The sequence below is a fragment of the Petromyzon marinus genome, chromosome 85 (genome assembly GCF_048934315.1).
Source record: "Petromyzon marinus isolate PM22_M1 ecotype Great Lakes invasive population chromosome 85, UKy_Petmar_22M1.pri1.0, whole genome shotgun sequence".
NCBI lineage: Eukaryota > Metazoa > Chordata > Hyperoartia > Petromyzontiformes > Petromyzontidae > Petromyzon > Petromyzon marinus.
In genome coordinates, this window is record NC_133750.1 from 5997841 (window position 1) to 6020728 (window position 22888).

The window sequence follows — 22888 nt, forward strand, 5'->3', positions numbered from 1 at the left end:
GGTGCATTAAAACATTTGATACTCCGACTGATGCTCATGCTGTTGTTGTGGAGTGACTCATGCAGCCAGCTATGGCTCTAGGATCTGGTGTTACAAGTTATTTATGTCGTTTATTGTTAAAAATCCGGTCACAGTTCCTATGATCACTGTTACATTGCATTTATGGCTTTATTTTGGTGATTTCTAAAAGTTTTTTGGTTTGACCATGTTTTTGTTTGTTGTAGTACGGAGTTAGACTGATGGCCTTAATCTAAGTTGTCTTGTTGTTGTTGTTGTTATTTGACTTGCATCCCACTGGGATTTTTGCACACAGCGTCGGTGTACGGTGCTTTTTTCAGGAATATTTTCCTGTTTTTTTTTCCCTGGATTTTCTGTTTGCACAGTCAACACGTAGTCACTTTAAGATCACATCGTTAGACCTCCTTTGCCAGTACCAAAATATAATAATAGGGGTTTTCCCCCTTTTTTTCTGGCAACAAAACTGAAACCTTTTTTTACGAGGATTCATGTTTGCATTAACCACAATACCTGCAGTCAAAATGCAGGTATTGTTGGTGTGGACCAATCAGTTTCAAGGACAATTCATATATTATCATAGTATGTTTTTTGTTTGCATTTTGACTGCAGGTATTGTGGTTAATGCAGTAACATGAATCCTTGTAAAAAAAAGTTAAAGTTTTGTTGCCAGAAAAAAAGGGGGAAAACCCCTATGATTCACTTTAAGATGTTTTTTTTCCTGTTCGTGTTTTGTTGTTGTTGTTGTTGCGGTTGCATCCGATTCAAGAGCCGAATGGCTCACAGGGCTACACCAGAATAAATGCAAACTACGAAACTAAGCTACGAGAGGGGGCTCCGGTGGATCCCAGGACACCCCGTTGCCCCCAGCTGCTTCGGCGGCTGGGGATATCGCCACTGCCCCTGCTGTACCGCGTCCGCCCCCTGCTGGTAAGTGCCCGCAAAGCCATTCGCAGCGCTGCATTGGCATTGAGCTGCCGCTGGGGGTCACGCTGTTCGCGTGCTCGACCGCCGCCGCTCGCCGGAAGCTTCCCTTCGCTGCTGCCGCTGCTGCTGCTGCCTCGCGTGTCGTCGCGTGTCGCGTGGCCCCATCCCACGCACAACTTTGGAAGCCCCTAGAGGCATCTTCTTTGGGTCTTTCGGTAAAGTCACCACGTAGAATGAGAATAAAATAATACATTGATAAAATAACAACAATAATATTCTCACGACGTTTCGGCCACAACACAAGCGGCCTTCATCAGGTGAAGGGACGAGACTGTCTGGTAGGACAGCGCTGGAGTGAGAAAGCCACGTTCAGATCACGACCTTTAAGCTGTGTGAGAAGAAACAAAGCGCCTTGACAAAGGAATTAGCATATAATTTAGCATTGAAATGGCTGAGTGATTAGCTTGTGACTGGTCACAGAAATGGCTATGTTAAAGCATACACATCCGCAAAGGCACCCCTTGACAAAGGAATTAGCATAGAATTTAGCATTGAAATAGCTAAGTTAAAGCATACACATCCGCAGAGGCACCCCTAGAAGCAGTTGCATTTGGAGGCTTGCCCTGCCCTGCCCCCCAACTCTGATGAAGACCGCTTTGTGTTGCGATCGAAACGTCGTGGGGTTTTATTTTATTTTGTGGCGTCTATAAAGTTGTATCAGCGTTGTTTATAAAGTTGTAGTGTAGTGTTGTCTAAAAAGTTGTATCAGTGTTGTCTATAAAGTTGCATCAACGTTGTCTATAAAGTTGTATCAGTGTTGTCTATAAAGTTGTATCAGCGTTTATAAAGTTGTAGTGTAGTGTTGTCTATAAAGTTGCATCAGTGTTGTCTATAAAAGTTGTATCAGCGTTGTTTATAAAGTTGTAGTGTAGTGTTGTCTAAAAAGTTGTATCAGTGTTGTCTATAAAGTTGTATCAGCGTTGTCTATAAAGTTGTAGTGTAGTGTTGTCTATAAAGTTGCATCAGCGTTGTCTATAAAGTTGTAGTGTTGTGTTGTTTATAAAGTTGTATCAGCGTTGTCTATAAAGTTGTAGTGTGGTGTTGTCTATAAAGTTGTATCAGCGTTGTTTATAAAGTTGTAGTGTAGTGTTGTCTAAAAAGTTGTATCAGTGTTGTCTATAAAGTTGTATCAGCGTTGTCTATAAAGTTGTAGTGTAGTGTTGTCTATAAAGTTGTAGTGTAGTGTTGTCTATAAAGTTGTATCAGTGCTGTCTATAAAGTTGCAGTGGAGTGTTGTCTATAAAGTTGTAGCGTGTAGTGTTGCTAATAAAGTTGTATCAGTGTTGCACATGGCCTGGCACAAGCGTCGTGGTGACGTCACCGCCACTTAGTGGCGAATGGTGGTTGTATTGTATTAGTCTTTTGATTTAAAGCTTTCGTGACTGCAGGGATTCTTCTTGGTTCTTTCGGTAAAGTCACGTAGAAGGGAAACAATAAAGTAATAAAATATTTTAACAATAAAATAATACGTGACTTTGCCGAAAGAACCAAGAATATGTATTAGTACTCTTTGTTTTATTTGGTAAAGTCACATAGTATGAATCCTTGCAGTCACGAAAGCATCAAATCTGGAATATGTATTAGTGTTGTCTATAAAGTCGTAGTGTTGTCTATAAAGTTGCATCAGTGCTGTCTATAAAGTTGTAGCGTGTAGTGTTGTCGATAAAGTGTGTATCAGTGTTGTCTATAAAGTTGCATCAGTGCTGTCTATAAAGTTGTAGCGTGTAGTGTTGTCTATAAAGTTGCATCAGTGTTGTTTATAAAGTTGTATTGTATTAGTGTTGTCTATAAAGTTGTATTGTATTAGTGTTGTCTATAAAGTGTGTATCAGTGTTGTCTATAAAGTTGTATTGTATTAGTGTTGTCTATAAAGTTGTAGCGTGTAGTGTTGTCTATAAAGTTGTAGCGTGTAGTGTTGTCTATAAAGTGTGTATCAGTGTTGTCTATAAAGTTGTATTGTTTTAGTGTTGTCTATAAAGTTGTAGCGTGTAGTGTTGTCTATAAAGTGTGAATCAGTGTTGTCTATAAAGTTGTATTGTATTAGTGTTGTCTATAAAGTTGCAGCAGTGCTGTCTATAAAGTTGTAGCATGTAGTGTTGTCTATAAAGTGTGTCAATGTTGTCTATAAAGTTGTATTGTATTAGTGGTGTCTATAAAGTTGTAGCGTGTAGTGTTGTCTTTCAAGTGTGTATCAGTGTTGTCTATAAAGTGTGTGTCAGTGTTGTCTATAAAGTTGTATTGTATTAGTGTTGTCTATAAAGTTGCATCAGTGTTGTCTATAAAGTGTGTATCAGTGTTGTCTATAAAGTGTGTGTCTGTGTTGTCTATAAAGTTGTATTGTATTAGTGTTGTCTATAAAGTTGTAGCGTGTAGTGTTGTCTATAAAGTGCGTGTCAGTGTTGTCTATAAAGTTGTATCGTATTAGTGTTGTCTATAAAGTTGTAGCGGCTACCGCGGGTGACGTCACGCGGTAGACATTTTCTGCTTCTTCTGTGGAGGCCGCCGTAGTGAGCGGCGCTCCGCGCGAGGTGGAGGAGGAGGTGGAGGAGGAGGTGGGGAGACAAAGGTGGTCGTGGCGAGAGAGAGATACAAAGGCGGTCGTGGCGAGAGAGAGGAGAGCGAGAGACACAAAGGCGGCCTGGGGGGGGGTGAGTGAGGGTGGTGGTGTAGGAGAGACAAAGGCGGTCGAGGAGGGGAGTGGTGGGGGGGAGGAGAGACAAAGGCGGTCGAGGAGGGGGGAGGAGAGACGAAGGGGACCGCGGGACGAGGCCCCGAGGCTGCGATGCTGGCGCCTGGACCGCGAGTGAAGAGGTGAGACACATACAGTACATACAGTCCACACATACAGTATACACAGTCCATACAGTACACACATACAGTATACACATGACATACAGCACACACATACAGTATACACATAGTACATACAGTACACACATACAGTATACATACGGTACATACAGCACACACACAGTATACACACAGCACATACAGTACACACATACAGTATACATACAGTACACACATACAGTATACACACCGTGCATACAGTACACACATACAGTATACACACAGTACATACAGAACACACATGCAGTAAGCATACAGTACATACAATGCATACAGTACACACATACAGTATACACAGTACATACAGTCCGCACATACAGTATACATACAGTCCATACAGTACACACATTCAGTATACACACAGTACATACAGTACACATACAGTACACACAGTACACATACAGTATACACACACGGCGCACACATACAGTATACAACCAGTGCATACAGTACACATACAGTATGCATACAGTACATACAGTGCACACAGTGCGCACATACAGTACATAAGTTCATATACAGCATGCACGTACAGTATACACAGTACATACAGTGCGCACATAAGTATACACACCGTACATACAGTGCGCCTGCGCCACACATACAGTATACAAACAGTACGTACAGCGCATATACAGTACATACAGTGCGCATGCGGTACAAATACAGTATGCATACAGTACACGCATGCAGTATATACAGTGCGCGCATGCAGTACACATAAGTATACATACAGTACACACCCGCAGTACACAGCTACAGTATACATACAGCACACAGCTACAGTATACATACAGTACACATACAGTATACATACAGCACACAGCTACAGTATACATACAGCACACAGCTACATTATACGCACAGTACACAGCTACAGTATACGTACAGTACACATCTGCAGTATACGTACAGTACACACCTGCAGTATACGTACAGTACAGTAGACAGTACACATGTAGAGTCTACATGCAATACACCGACAGTATACATCCAGTATACACCTACAGTCTATACACAGTGTACAGCTACAGTCTATATATACAGTACACATACAGTATACATACAGTGCACATCTACATTCTATATATACAGTACGTGGCTACAGTATACACAGTACACACCTACAGTCTATATACAGTACACAGCTACGGTCTATATACAGTACACACCTGCAGTATATACATACAACACACATACAGTCTATATACAGTACACGCGTACGCAATGCATACAGTACACAGATACAGTATGCGTACAGTACACGCATGCGGTCTATGTACAGTACAAAGCTGTTATACAGTATGCAGTACACATCTACAGTCTATATACAGTACACAGCTACCGTGTACATACAGTACGCAGCTACAGTCTATATACAGTACACAGCTACAGTCTATATACAGTACACAGCTACAGTCTACATACAGTACACAGCTACCATATACATACAGTACACAGTTGCAGTCTATATACAGTACACAGTTTCCGTATACATACAGTACACAGCTACAGTCTATATACAGTACACAGCTACAGTCTATATACAGTACACAGCTGCCGTATACATACAGTACACAGCTACAGTCTATATACAGTGCACATCTGTCTATATACAGTACACAGCTAGTCTATATACAGTACATAGCTGCAGTCTATATACAGTACACAGCTACAGTCTATATACAGTACACAGCTACAGTCTATATACAATACACAGCTACAGTCTATATACAATACACAGCTACAGTCTATATACAGTACACAGCTACAGTCTATATACAGTACACAGATTCAGTCTATATACAGTACACTGCTGCAGTCTATACAGTACACATCTGCAGTCTATATACAGTACACAGCTGGTCTATATGCAGTATAAATACAGTACACACAGTACAGTATATAGACAGTACACAGCTACAGACAGTGAGACACACGCACGCACACGCACGCGCACACACAGACACAGACACACACGGACACACACACACACAGATACACACACACACAGATACACACGCGCAGATACACACGCAGATTCACACACGCACAGATACACACACGCACAGATACACACACGCACAGATACACACACGCACAGATACACACACGCACAGATACACACACGCACAGATACACACACGCACAGATACACACACGCACAGATACACACACGCACAGATACACACACGCACAGATACACACACGCACAGATACACACACGCACAGATACACACACGCACAGATACACACACGCACAGATACACACAGACAAAGATCCCCCATATAGCCTTAACAGACTGTCGGGGCAAGTGCTGTTAGCGAGCACCTATGAAGGCCGGAACGGTACACGAGGGGGTGGGTGGCCAGCACCACCCCCGACCGCCTTTGTCTCCCCAGTGGCGATGTTTACACACCGCACCAGGTACTCATTTGAGGCTGAGTCGACCTAGGGGAGGCCCGGGACCGGTTCAGATAATCGTCACTGGTGTTGGCCGTGAGCGGGAATCGAACCCGAGTCGCCAGGTTCATAGCGCAGCGCGCTAACCGCTACTACACTATCGCTCCCCCTACAGATACACACATACACACGCACAGATACACACACATACACACGCACAGATACACACACAGGTACACACACACACACAGCCACACACACAGATACACACACAGACACACGCACAGACACACACGCACAGATACACACGCACAGATACACACGCACAGACACACACACAGATACACAGACACAGATACACACGCACAGACACACACACAGATACACAGACACACACACAGATACACAGACACACAAACAGATACACACGCACAGACACACACGCACAGATACACACACACAGACACACACACACAGATACACACGCACAGTTGCACACACGCAGATATACACACACAGACACACACACAGATACACACACAGATACACACACAGATACACACACAGATACACACACACAGATATACACACACAGATACACACACAGCTGTACCCCCCACTGTGCCAGACTAGGTACAGGAGGTCACGGGACAGACCCAGCAGGTGCCATGGGTCGACTGACTGAGATGACTGTCTGATGTACCACCACACTGTGCCAACTTGCTGTGCTTTATCCGCCCGGCGCTCCGCTCGTTGTTGTGAGGGTCGCTTCTCCGTTGTTTCTGGAGGGGCGACTGCCTCCCAGCTGCCCAGCAGTCGTCTCAAGGTGCACCTAGCCTGGCACACTGGCCCAGCCGTAGGCAGGGCCAGCCTCAATGTTTATGTGGTGCAGTGGTGTGAGTCTATGGGTGGCAGTGCAGAGTCTATGGGTGGCAGTGCTGAGTCTATGGGTGGCAGTGCTGAGTCTATGAGTGGCAGTGCTGAGTCTATGGGTGGCAGTGCTGAGTCTATGGGTGACAGTGCTGAGTCTGTGGGTGGCAGTGCTGAGTCTATGGGTGGCAATGCTGAGTCTATGGGTGGCAGTGCTGAGTCTATGGGTGGCAGTGCTGAGTCTATGGGTGGCAGTGCTGAGTCTATGGGTGGCAGTGCTGAGTCTATGGGTGGCAGTGCTGAGTCTATGGGTGACAGTGCTGAGTCTATGGGTGGCAGTCCTGAGTCTATGGGTGACAGTGCTGAGTCTATGGGTGACAGTGCTGAGTCTATGGGTGGCAGTGCTGAGTCTATGGGTGGCAGTGCTGAGTCTATGGGTGGCAGTGCTGAGTCTATGGGTGACAGTGCTGAGTCTATGGGTGGCAGTGCTGAGTCTATGGGTGACAGTGCTGAGTCTGTGGGTGGCAGTGCTGAGTCTGTGGGTGGCAGTGCTGAGTCTATGGGTGGCAGTGCTGAGTCTATGGGTGGCAGTGCTGAGTCTATGGGTGGCAGTGCTGAGTCTATGGGTGGCAGTGCTGAGTGTATGACAGTGCTGAGTCTATGGGTGGCAGTGCTGAGTCTATGGGTGGCAGTGCTGAGTCTATGAGTGGCAGTGCTGAGTCTATGGGTGACAGTGCTGAGTCTATGGGTGGCAGTGCTGAGTCTGAGTGGCAGTGCTGAGTCTATGGGTGGCAGTGCTGAGTCTATGGGTGACAGTGCTGAGTCTATGGGTGGCAGTGCTGAGTCTATGGGTGACAGTGCTGAGTCTGTGGGTGGCAGTGCTGAGTCTATGGGTGGCAGTGCTGAGTCTATGGGTGGCAGTGCTGAGTCTATGGGTGGCAGTGCTGAGTCTATGGGTGGCAGTGCTGAGTCTATGGGTGGCAGTGCTGAGTCTATGGGTGACAGTGCTGAGTCTATGGGTGGCAGCGCTGAGTCTATGGGTGGCAGCGCTGAGTCTATGGGTGGCAGTGCTGAGTCTATGGGTGGCAGTGCTGAGTCTATGGGTGGCAGTGCTGAGTCTATGGGTGACAGTGCTGAGTCTATGGGTGGCAGTGCTGAGTCTATGGGTGACAGTGCTGAGTCTATGGGTGGCAGTGCTGAGTCTATGGGTGGCAGTGCTGAGTCTATGGGTGGCAGTGCTGAGTCTATGGGTGGCAGTGCTGAGTCTATGGGTGGCAGTGCTGAGTCTATGGGTGGCAGTGCTGAGTCTATGGGTGGCAGTGCTGAGTCTATGGGTGGCAGTGCTGAGTCTATGGGTGGCAGTGCTGAGTCTATGGGTGACAGTGCTGAGTCTATGGGTGCCAGTGCTGAGTCTATGGGTGGCAGTGCTGAGTCTATGGGTGACAGTGCTGAGTCTATGGGTGGCAGTGCTGAGTCTATGGGTGGCAGTGCTGAGTCTATGGGTGGCAGTGCTGAGTCTATGGGTGGCAGTGCTGAGTCTATGGGTGCCAGTGCTGAGTCTATGGGTGGCAGTGCTGAGTCTATGGGTGACAGTGCTGAGTCTATGGGTGGCAGTGCTGAGTCTATGGGTGGCAGTGCTGAGTCTATGGGTGACAGTGCTGAGTATGTGGGTGGCAGTGCTGAGTCTATGGGTGGCAGTGCTGAGTCTATGGGTGACAGTGCTGAGTCTATGGGTGACAGTGCTGAGTCTATGGGTGGCAGTGCTGAGTCTATGACAGTGCTGAGTCTATGGGTGGCAGTGCTGAGTCTATGGGTGACAGTGCTGAGTCTATGGGTGGCCGTGCTGAGTCTATGGGTGACAGTGCTGAGTCTATGTGTGGCAGTGCTGAGTCTATGGGTGGCAGTGCTGAGTCTATGGGTGACAGTGCTGAGTCTATGGGTGGCAGTGCTGAGTCTATGACAGTGCTGAGTCTATGACAGTGCTGAGTCTATGACAGTGCTGAGTCTATGGGTGGCAGTGCTGAGTCTATGGGTGGCAGTGCTGAGTCTATGACAGTGCTGAGTCTATGGGTGACAGTGCTGAGTCTATGGGTGGCAGTGCTGAGTCTTTGGGTGGCAGTGCTGAGTCTATGACAGTGCTGAGTCTATGGGTGGCAGTGCTGAGTCTATGGGTGACAGTGCTGAGTCTATGACAGTGCTGAGTCTATGGGTGGCGGTGCTGAGTCTATGGGTAGCAGTGCTGAGTCTATGGCAGTGCTGAGTCTATGGGTGGCAGTGCTGAGTCTGGGTGGCAGTGCTGAGTCTATGGGTGGCAGTGCTGAGTCTGGGTGGCAGTGCTGAGTCTATGGGTGACAGTGCTGAGTCTATGGGTGGCAGTGCTGAGTCTGGGTGGCAGTGCTGAGTCTATGGGTGACAGTGCTGAGTCTATGGGTGGCAGTGCTGAGTCTATGGGTGACAGTGCTGAGTCTATGGGTGACAGTGCTGAGTCTATGACAGTGCTGAGTATATGGGTGGCAGTGCTGAGTCTATGGGTGGCAGTGCTGAGTCTATGGGTGACAGTGCTGAGTCTATGACAGTGCTGAGTCTATGGGTGGCAGTGCTGAGTCTATGACAGTGCTGAGTCTATGGGTGGCGGTGCTGAGTCTATGGGTAGCAGTGCTGAGTCTGGGTGGCAGTGCTGAGTCTATGGGTGGCAGTGCTGAGTCTGGGTGGCAGTGCTGAGTCTATGGGTGACAGTTCTGAGTCTATGGGTGGCAGTGCTGAGTCTGGGTGGCAGTGCTGAGTCTATGGGTGACAGTGCTGAGTCTATGGGTGGCAGTGCTGAGTCTATGGGTGACAGTGCTGAGTCTATGGGTGACAGTGCTGAGTCTATCACAGTGCTGAGTATATGGGTGGCAGTGCTGAGTCTATGGGTGGCAGTGCCGAGTCTATGGGTGACAGTGCTGAGTCTATGACAGTGCTGAGTCTATGGGTGGCAGTGCTGAGTCTATGGGTGGCAGTGCTGAGTCTATGACAGTGCTGAGTCTATGGGTGGCAGTGCTGAGTCTATGGGTGACAGTGCTGAGTCTATGGGTGACAGTGCTGAGTCTATGGGTGACAGTGCTGAGACTATGGGTGACAGTGCTGAGTCTATGGGTGACAGTGCTGAGTCTATGGGTGGCAGTGCTGAGACTATGACAGTGCTGAGTCTACGGGTGGCAGTGCTGAGTCTATGACAGTGCTGAGTCTATGGGTGGCAGTGCTGAGTCTATGGGTTGCAGTGCTGAGTCTGTTGGTTACAGTGCTGAGTCTATGGGTAGCGGTGTTGAGTCTATGGGTGACAGTGCTGAGTATATGGGTGACAGTGCTGAGTCTATATGTGACAGTGCTGAGTCTATGACAGTGCTGAGTATATGGGTGAAAGTGCTGAGTCTATGGGTGACAGTGCTGAGTCTATGGGTGACAGTGCTGAGTCTATGAGTGACAGTGCTGAGTCTATGGGTGGCAGTGCTGAGTCTATGGGTGACAGTGCTGAGTCTATGGGTGACAGTGCTGAGTCTATGGGTGACAGTGCTGAGTCTGTGGGTGACAGTGCTGAGTCTATAGGTGACAGTGCTGAGTCTATGGGTGGCAGTGCTGAGTCTATGGGTGACAGTGCTGAGTCTATGACAGTGCTGAGTCTATGGGTGACAGTGCTGAGTCTATGGGTGACAGTGCTGAGTCTATGGGTGACAGTGCTGAGTCTATGGGTGACAGTGCTGAGTCTATGGGTGACAGTGCTGAGTCTGTGGGTGACAGTGCTGAGTCTATGGGTGACAGTGCTGAGTCTATGGGTGGCAGTGCTGAGTCTATGGGTGACAGTGCTGAGTCTATGACAGTGCTGAGTCTATGGGTGACAGTGCTGAGTCTATGACAGTGCTGAGTCTATGGGTGACAGTGCTGAGTCTATGACAGTGCTGAGTCTATGGGTGACAGTGCTGAGTCTATGGGTGACAGTGCTGAGTCTATGGGTGACAGTGCTGAGTCTATGGGTGACAGTGCTGAGTCTATGGGTGACAGTGCTGAGTCTATGGGTGACAGCGCTGAGTCTATGGGTGACAGTGTTGAGTCTGTGGATGACAGTGCTGAGTCTGTGGGTGACAGTGCTGAGTCTATGGGTGACAGTGCTAAGTCTATGGGTGACAGTGCTGAGTCTATGGGTGACAGTGCTGAGTCTATGGGTGGCAGTGCTGAGTCTATGGGTGACAGTGCTGAGTCTGTGGCAGTGCTGAGTCTATGGGTGGCAGTGCTGAGTCCTATGGGTGGCAGTGCTGAGTCTATGGGTGGCAATGCTGAGTCTATGGGTGACAGTGCTGAGTCTATGACAGTGCTGAGTCTATGGGTGGCAGTGCTGAGTCTATGGGTGGCAGTGCTGAGTCTATGACAGTGCTGAGTCTATGGGTGGCAGTGCTGAGTCTATGGGTGACAGTGCTGAGTCTATGGGTGACAGTGCTGAGTCTATGGGTGACAGTGCTGAGACTATGGGTGACAGTGCTGAGTCTATGGGTGACAGTGCTGAGTCTATGGATGGCAGTGCTGAGACTATGACAGTGCTGAGTATATGGGTGAAAGTGCTGAGTCTATGGGTGACAGTGCTGAGTCTATGGGTGACAGTGCTGAGTCTATGAGTGACAGTGCTGAGTCTATGGGTGGCAGTGCTGAGTCTATGGGTGACAGTGCTGAGTCTATGGGTGACAGTGCTGAGTCTATGGGTGACAGTGCTGAGTCTGTGGGTGACAGTGCTGAGTCTATGGGTCACAGTGCTGAGTCTATGGGTGGCAGTGCTGAGTCTATGGGTGACAGTGCTGAGTCTATGACAGTGCTGAGTCTATGGGTGACAGTGCTGAGTCTATGGGTGACAGTGCTGAGTCTATGGGTGACAGTGCTGAGTCTATGGGTGACAGTGCTGAGTCTATGGGTGACAGTGCTGAGTCTGTGGGTGACAGTGCTGAGTCTATGGGTGACAGTGCTGAGTCTATGGGTGGCAGTGCTGAGTCTATGGGTGACAGTGCTGAGTCTATGACAGTGCTGAGTCTATGGGTGACAGTGCTGAGTCTATGACAGTGCTGAGTCTATGGGTGACAGTGCTGAGTCTATGACAGTGCTGAGTCTATGGGTGACAGTGCTGAGTCTATGGGTGACAGTGCTGAGTCTATGGGTGACAGTGCTGAGTCTATGGGTGACAATGCTGAGTCTATGGGTGACAGTGCTGAGTCTATGGGTGACAGCGCTGAGTCTATGGGTGACAGTGTTGAGTCTGTGGATGACAGTGCTGAGTCTGTGGGTGACAGTGCTGAGTCTATGGGTGACAGTGCTAAGTCTATGGGTGACAGTGCTGAGTCTATGGGTGACAGTGCTGAGTCTATGGGTGGCAGTGCTGAGTCTATGGGTGACAGTGCTGAGTCTGTGGCAGTGCTGAGTCTATGGGTGGCAGTGCTGAGTCTATGGGTGGCAGTGCTGAGTCTATGGGTGGCAATGCTGAGTCTATGGGTGACAGTGCTGAGTCTATGACAGTGCTGAGTCTATGGGTGGCAGTGCTGAGTCTATGGGTGGCAGTGCTGAGTCTATGACAGTGCTGAGTCTATGGGTGGCAGTGCTGAGTCTATGGGTGACAGTGCTGAGTCTATGGGTGACAGTGCTGAGTCTATGGGTGACAGTGCTGAGACTATGGGTGACAGTGCTGAGTCTATGGGTGACAGTGCTGAGTCTATGGATGGCAGTGCTGAGACTATGACAGTGCTGAGTCTACGGGTGGCAGTGCTGAGTCTATGACAGTGCTGAGTCTATGGGTGGCAGTGCTGAGTCTATGGGTGGCAGTGCTGAGTCTGTTGGTTACAGTGCTGAGTCTATGGGTAGCGGTGTTGAGTCTATGGGTGACAGTGCTGAGTATATGGGTGACAGTGCTGAGTCTATATGTGACAGTGCTGAGTCTATGACAGTGCTGAGTATATGGGTGAAAGTGCTGAGTCTATGGGTGACAATGCTGAGTCTATGGGTGACAGTGCTGAGTCTATGAGTGACAGTGCTGAGTCTATGGGTGGCAGTGCTGAGTCTATGGGTGACAGTGCTGAGTCTATGGGTGACAGTGCTGAGTCTATGGGTGACAGTGCTGAGTCTGTGGGTGACAGTGCTGAGTCTATGGGTGGCAGTGCTGAGTCTATGGGTGACAGTGCTGAGTCTATGACAGTGCTGAGTCTATGACAGTGCTGAGTCTATGACAGTGCTGAGTCTATGGGTGACAGTGCTGAGTCTATGACAGTGCTGAGTCTATGGGTGACAGTGCTGAGTCTATGACAGTGCTGAGTCCATGGGTGACAGTGCTGAGTCTATGGGTGACAGTGCTGAGTCTATGGGTGACAGTGCTGAGTCTGTGGGTGACAGTGCTGAGTCTATGGGTGACAGTGCTGAGTCTATGGCTGGCAGTGCTGAGTCTATGGGTGACAGTGCTGAGTCTATGACAGTGCTGAGTCTATGGGTGACAGTGCTGAGTCTATGACAGTGCTGAGTCTATGGGTGACAGTGCTGAGTCTATGACAGTGCTGAGTCTATGGGTGACAGTGCTGAGTCTATGGGTGACAGTGCTGAGTCTATGGGTGACAGTGCTGAGTTTATGGGTGACAGTGCTGAGTCTATGGGTGACAGTGCTGAGTCTATGGGTGACAGCGCTGAGTCTATGGGTGACAGTGTTGAGTCTGTGGATGACAGTGCTGAGTCTGTGGGTGACAGTGCTGAGTCTATGGGTGACAGTGCTAAGTCTATGGGTGACAGTGCTGAGTCTATGGGTGACAGTGCTGAGTCTATGGGTGGCAGTGCTGAGTCTATGGGTGACAGTGCTGAGTCTATGGGTGACAGTGCTGAGTCTATGGGTGACAGTGCTAAGTCTATGGGTGACAGTGCTGAGTCTATGGGTGACAGTGCTGAGTCTATGGGTGGCAGTGCTGAGTCTATGGGTGACAGTGCTGAGTCTATGGGTGACAGTGCTGAGACTATGGGTGACAGTGCTGAGTCTATGGGTGACAGTGCTGAGTCTATGGATGGCAGTGCTGAGACTATGACAGTGCTGAGTCTACGGGTGGCAGTGCTGAGTCTATGACAGTGCTGAGTCTATGGGTGGCAGTGCTGAGTCTATGGGTGGCAGTGCTGAGTCTGTTGGTTACAGTGCTGAGTCTATGGGTAGCGGTGTTGAGTCTATGGGTGACAGTGCTGAGTATATGGGTGACAGTGCTGAGTCTATATGTGACAGTGCTGAGTCTATGACAGTGCTGAGTATATGGGTGAAAGTGCTGAGTCTATGGGTGACAATGCTGAGTCTATGGGTGACAGTGCTGAGTCTATGAGTGACAGTGCTGAGTCTATGGGTGGCAGTGCTGAGTCTATGGGTGACAGTGCTGAGTCTATGGGTGACAGTGCTGAGTCTATGGGTGACAGTGCTGAGTCTGTGGGTGACAGTGCTGAGTCTATGGGTGGCAGTGCTGAGTCTATGGGTGACAGTGCTGAGTCTATGACAGTGCTGAGTCTATGACAGTGCTGAGTCTATGGGTGACAGTGCTGAGTCTATGACAGTGCTGAGTCTATGGGTGACAGTGCTGAGTCTATGACAGTGCTGAGTCCATGGGTGACAGTGCTGAGTCTATGGGTGACAGTGCTGAGTCTGTGGGTGACAGTGCTGAGTCTGGGTGACAGTGCTGAGTCTATGGGTGACAGTGCTGAGTCTATGGCTGGCAGTGCTGAGTCTATGGGTGACAGTGCTGAGTCTATGACAGTGCTGAGTCTATGGGTGACAGTGCTGAGTCTATGACAGTGCTGAGTCTATGGGTGACAGTGCTGAGTCTATGACAGTGCTGAGTCTATCGGTGACAGTGCTGAGTCTATGGGTGACAGTGCTGAGTTTATGGGTGACAGTGCTGAGTCTATGGGTGACAGTGCTGAGTCTATGGGTGACAGCGCTGAGTCTATGGGTGACAGTGTTGAGTCTGTGGATGACAGTGCTGAGTCTGTGGGTGACAGTGCTGAGTCTATGGGTGACAGTGCTAAGTCTATGTGTGGCAGTGCTGAGTCTATGGGTGACAGTGCTGAGTCTATGGGTGGCAGTGCTGAGTCTATGGGTGACAGTGCTGAGTCTATGTGTGGCAGTGCTGAGTCTATGGGTGGCAGTGCTGAGTTTTTGGGTGGCAGTGCTGAGTCTATGACAGTGCTGAGTCTATGGGTGGCAGTGCTGAGTCTATGGGTGACAGTGCTGAGTCTATGGGTGGCGGTGCTGAGTCTATGGGTGGCAGTGCTGAGTCTATGGCAGTGCTGAGTCTATGGGTGGCAGTGCTGAGTCTATGGGTGGCAGTGCTGAGTCTATGGGTGGCAGTGCTGAGTCTGGGTGGCAGTGCTGAGTCTATGGGTGACAGTGCTGAGTCTATGGGTGGCAGTGCTGAGTCTGGGTGGCAGTGCTGAGTCTATGGGTGACAGTGCTGAGTCTATGGGTGGCAGTGCTGAGTCTATGGGTGACAGTGCTGAGTCTATGACAGTGCTGAGTATATGGGTGGCAGTGCTAAGTCTATGGGTGGCAGTGCTGAGTCTATGGGTGGCAGTGCTGAGTCTATGGGTGGCAGTGCTGAGTCTATGGGTGACAGTGCTGAGTCTATGGGTGACAGTGCTGAGACTATGGGTGACAGTGCTGAGTCTATGGGTGACAGTGCTGAGTCTATGGGTGGCAGTGTTGAGTCTATGGGTGGCAGTGCTGAGTCTATGGGTGGCAGTGCTGAGTCTGTGGGTGACAGTGCTGAGTCTATGGGTGGCAGTGCTGAGACTATGACAGTGCTGAGTCTACGGGTGGCAGTGCTGAGTCTATGACAGTGCTGAGTCTATGGGTGGCAGTGCTGAGTCTATGGGTGGCAGTGCTGAGTCTGTTGGTTACAGTGCTGAGTCTATGGGTAGCGGTGTTGAGTCTATGGGTGACAGTGCTGAGTATATGGGTGACAGTGCTGAGTCTATATGTGACAGTGCTGAGTCTATGACAGTGCTGAGTATATGGTTGAAAGTGCTGAGTCTATGGGTGACAGTGCTGAGTCTATGACAGTGCTGAGTCTATGGGTGACAGTGCTGAGTCTATGGGTGACAGTGCTGAGTCTATGACTGACAGTGCTGAGTCTATGGGTGGCAGTGCTGAGTCTATGGGTGACAGTGCTGAGTCTATGGGTGACAGTGCTGAGTCTATGGGTGGCAGTGCTGAGTCTATGGGTGACAGTGCTGAGTCTATGGGTGGCAGTGTTGAGTCTATGGGTGGCAGTGCTGAGTCTATGGGTGGCAGTGCTGAGTCTGTGGGTGACAGTGCTGAGTCTATGGGTGGCAGTGCTGAGACTATGACAGTGCTGAGTCTACGGGTGGCAGTGCTGAGTCTATGACAGTGCTGAGTCTATGGGTGGCAGTGCTGAGTCTATGGGTGGCAGTGCTGAGTCTGTTGGTTACAGTGCTGAGTCTATGGGTAGCGGTGTTGAGTCTATGGGTGACAGTGCTGAGTATATGGGTGACAGTGCTGAGTCTATATGTGACAGTGCTGAGTCTATGACAGTGCTGAGTATATGGTTGAAAGTGCTGAGTCTATGGGTGACAGTGCTGAGTCTATGACAGTGCTGAGTCTATGGGTGACAGTGCTGAGTCTATGGGTGACAGTGCTGAGTCTATGACTGACAGTGCTGAGTCTATGGGTGGCAGTGCTGAGTCTATGGGTGACAGTGCTGAGTCTATGGGTGACAGTGCTGAGTCTATGGGTGGCAGTGCTGAGTCTATGGGTGACAGTGCTGAGTCTATGACAGTGCTGAGTCTATGGGTGACAGTGCTGAGTCTATGGGTGACAGTGCTGAGTCTATGACAGTGCTGAGTCTATGGGTGACAGTGCTGAGTCTATGACAGTGCTGAGTCTATGGGTGACAGTGCTGAGTCTATGACAGTGCTGAGTCTATGGGTGACAGTGCTGAGTCTATGACAGTGCTGAGTCTATGGGTGACAGTGCTGAGTCCATGGGTGACAGTGCTGAGTCTATGGGTGACAGTGCTGAGTCTATGGGTGACAGTGCTGAGTCTGTGGGTGACAGTGCTGAGTCTATGGGTGACAGTGCTGAGTCTATGGCTGGCAGTGCTGAGTCTATGGGTGACAGTGCTGAGTCTATGACAGTGCTGAGTCTATGGGTGACAGTGCTGAGTCTATGACAGTGCTGAGTCTATGGGTGACAGTGCTGAGTCTATGACAGTGCTGAGTCTATGGGTGACAGTGCTGAGTCTATGGGTGACAGTGCTGAGTCTATGGGTGACAGTGCTGAGTTTATGGGTGACAGTGCTGAGTCTATGGGTGACAGTGCTGAGTCTATGGGTGACAGCGCTGAGTCTATGGGTGACAGTGTTGAGTCTGTGGATGACAGTGCTGAGTCTGTGGGTGACAGTGCTGAGTCTATGGGTGACAGTGCTAAGTCTATGGGTGACAGTGCTGAGTCTATGGGTGACAGTGCTGAGTCTATGGGTGGCAGTGCTGAGTCTATGGGTGACAGTGCTGAGTCTGTGGCAGTGCTGAGTCTATGGGTGGCAGTGCTGAGTCTATGGGTCGCAGTGCTGAGTCTATGGGTGGCAATGCTGAGTCTATGGGTGACAGTGCTGAGTCTATGGGTGGCAGTGCTGAGTCTATGGGTGACAGTGCTGAGTCTATGTGTGGCAGTGCTGAGTCTATGGGTGGCAGTGCTGAGTTTTTGGGTGGCAGTGCTGAGTCTATGACAGTGCTGAGTCTATGGGTGGCAGTGCTGAGTCTATGGGTGACAGTGCTGAGTCTATGACAGTGCTGAGTCTATGACAGTGCTGAGTCTATGGGTAGCGGTGCTGAGTCTATGGGTGGCAGTGCTGAGTCTATGGCAGTGCTGAGTCTATGGGTGGCAGTGCTGAGTCTATGGGTGGCAGTGCTGAGTCTATGGGTGGCAGTGCTGAGTCTGGGTGGCAGTGCTGAGTCTATGGGTGACAGTGCTGAGTCTATGGGTGGCAGTGCTGAGTGGCAGTGTTGAGTCTATGGGTGACAGTGCTGAGTCTATGGGTGGCAGTGCTGAGTCTATGGGTGACAGTGCTGAGTCTATGACAGTGCTGAGTATATGGGTGGCAGTGCTGAGTCTATGGGTGGCAGTGCTGAGTCTATGGGTGGCAGTGCTGAGTCTATGGGTGGCAGTGCTGAGTCTATGGGTGACAGTGCTGAGTCTATGGGTGACAGTGCTGAGACTATGGGTGACAGTGCTGAGTCTATGGGTGACAGTGCTGAGTCTATGGGTGGCAGTGTTGAGTCTATGGGTGGCAGTGCTGAGTCTATGGGTGGCAGTGCTGAGTCTGTGGGTGACAGTGCTGAGTCTATGGGTGGCAGTGCTGAGACTATGACAGTGCTGAGTCTACGGGTGGCAGTGCTGAGTCTATGACAGTGCTGAGTCTATGGGTGGCAGTGCTGAGTCTGTGGGTGACAGTGCTGAGTCTATGGGTGGCAGTGCTGAGTCTGTTGGTTACAGTGCTGAGTCTATGGGTAGCGGTGTTGAGTCTATGGGTGACAGTGCTGAGTATATGGGTGACAGTGCTGAGTCTATATGTGACAGTGCTGAGTCTATGACAGTGCTGAGTATATGGTTGAAAGTGCTGAGTCTATGGGTGACAGTGCTGAGTCTATGACAGTGCTGAGTCTATGGGTGACAGTGCTGAGTCTATGGGTGACAGTGCTGAGTCTATGACTGACAGTGCTGAGTCTATGGGTGGCAGTGCTGAGTCTATGGGTGACAGTGCTGAGTCTATGGGTGACAGTGCTGAGTCTATGGGTGGCAGTGCTGAGTCTATGGGTGACAGTGCTGAGTCTATGACAGTGCTGAGTCTATGGGTGACAGTGCTGAGTCTATGGGTGACAGTGCTGAGTCTATGACAGTGCTGAGTCTATGGGTGACAGTGCTGAGTCTATGACAGTGCTGAGTCTATGGGTGACAGTGCTGAGTCTATGACAGTGCTGAGTCTATGGGTGACAGTGATGAGTCTATGACAGTGCTGAGTCTATGGGTGACAGTGCTGAGTCCATGGGTGACAGTGCTGAGTCTATGGGTGACAGTGCTGAGTCTATGGGTGACAGTGCTGAGTCTGTGGGTGACAGTGCTGAGTCTATGGGTGACAGTGCTGAGTCTATGGCTGGCAGTGCTGAGTCTATGGGTGACAGTGCTGAGTCTATGACAGTGCTGAGTCTATGGGTGACAGTGCTGAGTCTATGACAGTGCTGAGTCTATGGGTGACAGTGCTGAGTCTATGACAGTGCTGAGTCTATGGGTGGCAGTGCTGAGTCTATGGGTGACAGTGCTGAGTTTATGGGTGACAGTGCTGAGTTTATGGGTGACAGTGCTGAGTCTATGGGTGACAGTGCTGAGTCTATGGGTGACAGCGCTGAGTCTATGGGTGACAGTGTTGAGTCTGTGGATGACAGTGCTGAGTCTGTGGGTGACAGTGCTGAGTCTATGGGTGACAGTGCTAAGTCTATGGGTGACAGTGCTGAGTCTATGGGTGACAGTGCTGAGTCTATGGGTAGCAGTGCTGAGTCTATGGGTGACAGTGCTGAGTCTGTGGCAGTGCTGAGTCTATGGGTGGCAGTGCTGAGTCTATGGGTGGCAGTGCTGAGTCTATGGGTGGCAATGCTGAGTCTATGGGTGACAGTGCTGAGTCTATGGGTGGCAGTGCTGAGTCTATGGGTGACAGTGCTGAGTCTATGTGTGGCAGTGCTGAGTCTATGGGTGGCAGTGCTGAGTTTTTGGGTGGCAGTGCTGAGTCTATGGGTGACAGTGCTGAGTCTATGACAGTGCTGAGTCTATGGGTGGCGGTGCTGAGTCTATGGGTGGCAGTGCTGAGTCTATGGCAGTGCTGAGTCTATGGGTGGCAGTGCTGAGTCTATGGGTGGCAGTGCTGAGTCTATGGGTGGCAGTGCTGAGTCTGGGTGGCAGTGCTGAGTCTATGGGTGACAGTGCTGAGTCTATGGGTGGCAGTGCTGAGTCTGGGTGGCAGTGCTGAGTCTATGGGTGACAGTGCTGAGTCTATGGGTGGCAGTGCTGAGTCTATGGGTGACAGTGCTGAGTCTATGACAGTGCTGAGTATATGGGTGGCAGTGCTGAGTCTATGGGTGGCAGTGCTGAGTCTATGGGTGGCATTGCTGAGTCTATGGGTGGCAGTGCTGAGTCTATGGGTGACAGTGCTGAGTCTATGGGTGACAGTGCTGAGACTATGGGTGACAGTGCTGAGTCTATGGGTGACAGTGCTGAGTCTATGGGTGGCAGTGTTGAGTCTATGGGTGGCAGTGCTGAGTCTATGGGTGGCAGTGCTGAGTCTGTGGGTGACAGTGCTGAGTCTATGGGTGGCAGTGCTGAGACTATGACAGTGCTGAGTCTACGGGTGGCAGTGCTGAGTCTATGACAGTGCTGAGTCTATGGGTGGCAGTGCTGAGTCTATGGGTGGCAGTGCTGAGTCTGTTGGTTACAGTGCTGAGTCTATGGGTAGCGGTGTTGAGTCTATGGGTGACAGTGCTGAGTATATGGGTGACAGTGCTGAGTCTATATGTGACAGTGCTGAGTCTATGACAGTGCTGAGTATATGGTTGAAAGTGCTGAGTCTATGGGTGACAGTGCTGAGTCTATGACAGTGCTGAGTCTATGGGTGACAGTGCTGAGTCTATGGGTGACAGTGCTGAGTCTATGACTGACAGTGCTGAGTCTATGGGTGGCAGTGCTGAGTCTATGGGTGACAGTGCTGAGTCTATGGGTGACAGTGCTGAGTCTATGGGTGGCAGTGCTGAGTCTATGGGTGACAGTGCTGAGTCTATGACAGTGCTGAGTCTATGGGTGACAGTGCTGAGTCTATGACAGTGCTGAGTCTATGGGTGACAGTGCTGAGTCTATGACAGTGCTGAGTCTATGGGTGACAGTGCTGAGTCTATGGGTGACAGTGCTGAGTCTATGGGTGACAGTGCTGAGTCTATGGGTGACAGTGCTGAGTCTATGGGTGACAGTGCTGAGTCTATGGGTGACAGCGCTGAGTCTATGGGTGACAGCGTTGAGTCTGTGGATGACAGTGCTGAGTCTGTGGGTGACAGTGCTGAGTCTATGGGTGACAGTGTTAAGTCTATGGGTGACAGTGCTGAGTCTATGACAGTGCTGAGTCTATGGGTGACAGTGCTGAGTCTGTGGGTGACAGTGCTGAGTCTATGGGTGACAGTGCTGAGTCTGTGGGTGACAGTGCTGAGTCTATGGGTGACAGTGCTGAGTCTATGGGTGACAGTGCTGAGTCTATCGGTGACAGTGCTGAGTCTATGACAGTGCTGAGTCTATGGGTGACATTGCTGAGTCTATGGGTGACAGTGCTGAGTCTATGACAGTGCTGAGTCTGTGGGTGACATTGCTGAGTCTATGGGTGACATTGCTGAGTCTATGGGTGACATTGCTGAGTCTATGGGTGACATTGCTGAGTCTATGGGTGACAGTGCTGAGTCTGACAGTGCTGAGTCTATGGATGACAGTGCTGAGTCTATGGGTGACAGTGCTGAGTCTATGGGTGACAGTGCTGAGTCTATGGGTGACAGTGCTGAGTCTATGGATGGCAGTGCTGAGTCTATGGGTGACAGTGCTGAGTCTATGACAGTGCTGAGTCTAGGGGTGACTGCTGAGTCTATGGGTGACAGTGCTGAGTCTATGGGTGACAGTGCTGAGTCTATGGGTGACAGTGCTGAGTCTATGGGTGATAGTGCTGAGTCTATGGGTGGCAGTGCTGAGTCTATGGGTGACAGTGCTGAGTCTATGGGTGACAGTGCTGAGTCTATGACAGTGCTGAGTCTATGGGTGACATTGCTGAGTCTATGGGTGACAGTGCTGAGTCTATGACAGTGCTGAGTCTGTGGGTGACATTGCTGAGTCTATGGGTGACATTGCTGAGTCTATGGGTGACAGTGCTGAGTCTATGGGTGGCAGTGCTGAGTCTATGGGTGACAGTGCTGAGTCTATGACAGTGCTGAGTCTAGGGGTGACTGCTGAGTCTATGGGTGACAGTGCTGAGTCTATGGGTGACAGTGCTGAGTCTATGGGTGACAGTGCTGAGTCTATGGGTGACAGTGCTGAGTCTATGACAGTGCTGAGTCTATGGGTGACAGTGCTGAGTCTGACAGTGCTGAGTCTATGGATGACAGTTCTGAGTCTATGGGTGACAGTGCTGAGTCTATGGGTGGCAGTGCTGAGTCTATGGGTGACAGTGCTGAGTCTATGACAGTGCTGAATCTATGGGTGACAGTGCTGAGTCTATGGGTGACAGTGCTGAGTCTATGGGTGACAGTGCTGAGTCTATGGGTGACAGTGCTGAGTCTATGGGTGACAGTGCTGAGTCTATGACAGTGCTGAGTATATGGGTGGCAGTGCTGAGTCTATGGGTGGCAGTGCTGAGTCTATGACAGTGCTGAGTCTATGGGTGACAGTGCTGAGTCTGACAGTGCTGAGTCTATGGGTGACAGTGCTGAGTCTATGACAGTGCTGAGTCTATGACAGTGCTGAGTCTATGACAGTGCTGAGTCTATGGGTGACAGTTCTGAGTCTATGGGTGACAGTGCTGAGTCTATGGGTGGCAGTGCTTAGTCTATGGGTGACAGTGCTGAGTCTATGACAGTGCTGAATCTAGGGGTGACTGCTGAGTCTATGGGTGACAGTGCTGAGTCTATGGGTGACAGTGCTGAGTC

The 22888-nt window shown here is 50.0% G+C and overlaps 1 protein-coding gene across 1 annotated transcript in view; it reads left to right on the forward strand.

Annotated features, from left to right (window-relative positions):
• Positions 1–3703: 3703 nt before the first annotated feature.
• NIPBL (NIPBL cohesin loading factor) overlaps positions 3704–22888 on the forward strand; it is a 199954-nt gene continuing 180769 nt past the window's right edge. The window contains exon 1 of the mRNA XM_076057949.1: positions 3704–3813. The gene's annotated coding sequence lies outside the window, so the exon portion shown is untranslated. The remainder of the gene's footprint in view (positions 3814–22888) is intronic.